General features: G+C 49.7%; 1 non-coding gene across 1 annotated transcript; it reads left to right on the top strand.

The window, feature by feature from the left end:
- The first annotated feature begins 471 nt into the window (after nucleotides 1-471).
- Trnad-guc lies at nucleotides 472-543 on the top strand. The gene has a single exon. It is a non-coding gene; the product is annotated as a tRNA-Asp (tRNA).
- The last annotated feature ends 4,137 nt before the right edge of the window (nucleotides 544-4,680 follow it).

Here is a 4,680-nt window from a genome sequence, read left to right as displayed (position 1 = left end):
TCTCTCTCGTCCACCTTGTGGGAGCCTGGGAAGCCAACTTTGTGGTCAGGCTTGGCAGCGCCCTTATCCGCTGAGCCATCTATGTAATTATTCAGTGTCGCCCTCCTCATGTAATAAACACTCATCAGGGAAGACAGTTCTGTAATTCATGGAAGGCCCCAGCCGTTCAGGGAAGGAAGATGAACTGTTGTGTGCTAACCACGTACCGACTCATTCCCAGCACTTCCGGTCTTTGTGACCTTTGCCCCTCGTATTTCTAGCGCCCTTGACAGATGTAGGAAGTGAGTCTGAGCGGTTCACTAAGCTAATTAGCCCAACTGCTAGGTGTTGGGACCAGGATGGGATCTAACCCTGTGGGTCTGGTATGAAGGGACATGTGTGTCTGTCCGTGAAGGAGTTTATAGCCTTCAGGGAAATGGGGTAAAGATACTTCAGGACATAATTAAGCAGTAAAACCCAGAGAGGGCAAAATCCTCGTTAGTATAGTGATGAGTATCCCCGCCTGTCACGCGGGAGACCGGGGTTCGATTCCCCGATGGGGAGATGCACAAATATTTTGGCCGGGCGTTGGTGGCACACGCCTTTAATCCCAGCGCTCGGGAGGCAGAGGCAGGTGGATCTCTGTGAGTTCGAGGCCAGCCTGGTCTACAGAGCTAGTTCCAGAACAGCCTCCAAAGCCACAGAGAAACCCTGTCTTGAAAAACAAAAACAAAACAAAACAACAAAAAAACCCAGAGAGGGTCGGTGGCTACTCAAAAAAGATCAAAACAGGCTTGGGAGTATGTGAGCCTTTCCTGTGGAATGAAAACAGGCTTGGGAGTATGTGAGCCTTTCCTGTGGAATGAAAACAGGCTTGGGAGTATGTGAGCCTTTCCTGTGGAAGGTGCATTTCCTGGGGGGTCCAGGAGGTGGCTGCAAAGCCAGGACGCTAAACCCAGGGACGCAGAGCCAGCCAGAACATTTTTATTTTGATTTTTTTAAGACACAGGGGCTCTAGCCGAGGCTGGCCTCAAACTCCACTGAGCAAGGGACATCCGTAAACGCCCGATCCTCCTGCTTCTACCTCCCGAATGCTGGGGTTACAGGTGTATGCCACTCCTTGCTGGGGATGAGGGACCCAGCGCCTCCTACCTGTTTGGCAAACACTTAGTCACAGCCTCTCCCCTGGGCCTTCTGCTCTCCTCTGTGGCTGTGTCTCACAGGAGCGGGCACCACAGCAACTGCCCTGTCTCCTTTTAATTTAGCACAGACTCCCTCAGGGTGACTTGGACATTAGTTTCTTCCCATCTCTGACGAGTTCAAAGTAAATGAAAAATAGGGCCTCAGGGCCAGCAAGACAGTTCAGAGGGCAAAGGCGCTTGCTGCTCAGCCTGAGGACCTGGAGACCCACATGGCAAAAGGAGAGAGAATTGACTCGGGGAGTTGTCTCACAACTTCCACATTCGGTCACGGCACACACATTAAACAAACAAAGTTTCAAAAATAGGGCCTGGGGGCGCTGGAGAGATGGCTTAGAGGTTAAGAGCACTGACTGCTCTTCCAGAGGTCTTGAGTTCCATTCCCAGCAACCACATGGTGGCTCACAACCATCTACAATTCTATCTGGTGTATATGTAATAAATAAATGAATCTTAAAAAAAAATAGTGCCTGCCGGGCGTTGGTGGCGCACGCCTTTAATCCCAGCACTCAGGAGGCAGAGGCAGGAGATCTCGGTGAGTTCGAGGCCAGCCTGGTCTACAGAGTGAGTGCCAGGACAGCCTCCAAAGCTACACAGAGAAACCCTGTCTCGGAAAAAAAATAAAAATAGGGCCTGAGTGATCACCAGGAAGGCACTGGGCTCTGTGGGGACAGAGAGAGAATAATCAGGAGAGAGAATAAGAAGGAGGTGAGGGGAATGTTGGATCAAATGAGTGGTTTGGTTGCTTAATGGTTTGGCCTATGGCCTGCCGCTGTGTAGCAGGCCTGAGCTCAGTACAGTTGACTGGAAACGGATAAATGAACCCAGGCCTGAGCTCAGGGAAGGAACACCCAGGAGAGTACTCAGTGTACCCATGTGCTTGGCTGAAGTTGATAACATACACAGTAAATTGTGTTTGGGAAAGATTATTCTGAGAGGGTGTGTAGGAGCAAGGAAAAACCCAGGTCAGAAAGCATGACAATTTGGGCCAAAGGTGGACTCTATAGGGCTGGAGAGAAAGGGTTGGGAAAAAAAGAGTCACGCACAAATGAAAGCGTTTTAAACATAAGTAGCAAAGTGAAGAACCTGGTGTTTGGTGACAGATCAAATATAGGCTGTTGATAAAGAGCAATTAAAAGGTAACCAACTAGCCAGGCTGTTGGTGGCGCACACCTTTAATCCCAGCACTTAGGAGGCAAAGGCAGGCGGATCTCTGTGAGTTCGAGGCCAGCCTGGTCTACAAGAACTAGTTCCAGGACAGCCTCCAACGACTCAGAGAAACCCTGTCTCGAAAAACCAAACCAACCAACCAACCAAACAAACAAACAAACAAAAAAAAGCACCAGTTAACCTACTGCAGCCAGAGAGATAGCTCTACAGGAGGGACACTTGCCACCAAGTCTGATGACCTAAGTTTGATTCCTGTGACGCATGGGGTGAGAGAGCAGACAACAAAGCTGTCCTTTGACTGCTACAGGTACGCGCACATGCATGCACACGTACAATCACAGGGCATGGGCACACACTGATTTTATCTGTTTTGTTTTTGTTTTTGAGACAGGGTTTCTCTGTGTAACCCCTGGCTGTCCTGAAACTCTCTCTGACTGGTCTCAAACTCACAGAACAGCCTGCCTCTGCCTCCCAAGTGCTGGGATTAAAGGCGTGCGCCACTACAAAGGGCTCAGCAATTTATTTATTTTTTTTTGTTCAGAAAATTTTAGCAGGTTTATTTATAGTGGTTATAAAGTTGAACTGTTGGAGTGTGTTCACTAAAACATTTTGCTTGCATTAATGTAAGTGCAAGATTTACACTTACACTTGCACTTCTTGCACTTATATTAAAAATTGCTACACAAATGAAAATGGAAAAACTGCCAGTGCCTGACCTCTGTCCTCTATTTTGCCACTCATCATATACTTAGGGACCTTCGGATCTCATGCAAAAAGTATCTGCCATTCAGAACTACTTCTAACATGTAGGAGAAGAAAAACAATTTTTTTTAGAATGAAATATTTCCCCTCACACTGGACTCTCAAGCATGTGTAGGGCTCGCTACCTGGAGATTTTTTTTGCACAGCTGTTACAAATGTTTGACACGAGTAGCAAACACACAGAGTGCTATCTTCAAAGGGCCAACCAGCTCGGCCTCGAGTGCCTCTGGAGGCACAGCTGTCTTCTGAAGTCCTGAGCCATTTCTCACGCCAGATGCAGGAAGGGGAGCTTGCGAATCAGAAGTTTGGTGGACTTCTGGTAGTGTCTGATTTCACAGAAATGCTGCAGCATGAGGTCTGTAACAATGAGGTTTCTTCACCCCTGCAGTGGAGGGCGCACTCTTGGGAGCGGCTTTTGTAGCCAGTTGTTTCCTGGGTGCTTTATCACCGGTGGATTGGAGGGCGGTCTGCTTTGCAGCAGCCATGGTATTCCCTTGCTAACCCTTCTTCCGGCTGGAGCTGGGCAAGCTAGAGGCGGTGCTATCGTTAGACTGTGAACACCCAGTAATTTAATTTTTTTGGGGGGGGAGCGGTTTCAAGACAGGATTTCTCTGAAGCTTTGGAAGCTGTCCTGGAACTCTGTAGACCAGGCTGGCCTTGAACTCACAGAGATCCACCTGCTTCTTCCTCCCGAGTGCTGGGATTAAAGGCGTGAGCCACCACCGCTCGGCCAGTAATTTAATTTTTAAAGACTAAGGTTAACCAGCTGGAGTAGAGATTTAGCTCAGTGGCTAAAAATTAGCCTACCACTGTAGGAAGTTTGGGGGATTGGGTCTCAGTGGACAATGGTCTAGGAACCTGGTCAGTTAAGTCAGTCACTTATAGGTCATATGAAGCCAAGTGTCTGGTAGGGAACCAGAGTTGGGGAGGGGAAAGTCAGGGTCAGGGGAGTTACAGTTTCACCTACAAACATGGGCGCCGGGGATAGACCTGGTTCTAAGTTGGAATAGGTGACAGTCACGTATGTCTCCCCGTTGAGTGTCAGCTAGGTGACAGTCTGTATGGGATGTGTATTGTTGAAGGGTGGTCCCTAGCCTGTATCCATGTTGGCACCCATCCCCTCACCTTTGGCTACAGAGCTTGCAGATGGTGCAATCATGGCCTGGGGACACTAGGCCCAGGTGAGGTGCTTCAGCAGCCTAGGGTCCCTCCCCTAAACTTGAGCCTGGAAGGTTCTGGAACCCAGGCCTGTGCTGTCTGCCAAAACCTTTCCGGGAATCCAGCAGAGGACAGAGCCCCTCCCTGCCTGCACTGGCACTCTTCAGGCACAGGGTGTCCCTCGGGGTACCTTGAAGACACCCCAGGAGGCTGGAGCACTAAACAATCCCTCCCCACTAGGAACCACCCCGCTCTGCCTCTGGCCTGCTGCCATGCTCTCAATGGCCCCACCACACCGTAAGAGTCAGCAAGCAGAAAGGAAGAATTTTGTGACTGGGTGGCCAGCGTCGTGGGCCTTAGCTGTGGCTTCAGGTGGGAGGGTGGGGACAGCAAAAAACCAGAGTCTCAGGCT

The sequence above is a fragment of the Mesocricetus auratus genome, unplaced genomic scaffold (genome assembly GCF_017639785.1).
Source record: "Mesocricetus auratus isolate SY011 unplaced genomic scaffold, BCM_Maur_2.0 Super-Scaffold_100027, whole genome shotgun sequence".
In the NCBI taxonomy this organism is placed as follows: domain Eukaryota; kingdom Metazoa; phylum Chordata; class Mammalia; order Rodentia; family Cricetidae; genus Mesocricetus; species Mesocricetus auratus.
Note: the sequence above shows the minus strand (reverse complement) of the source record. Positions and strands in the feature narration are given on the sequence as shown.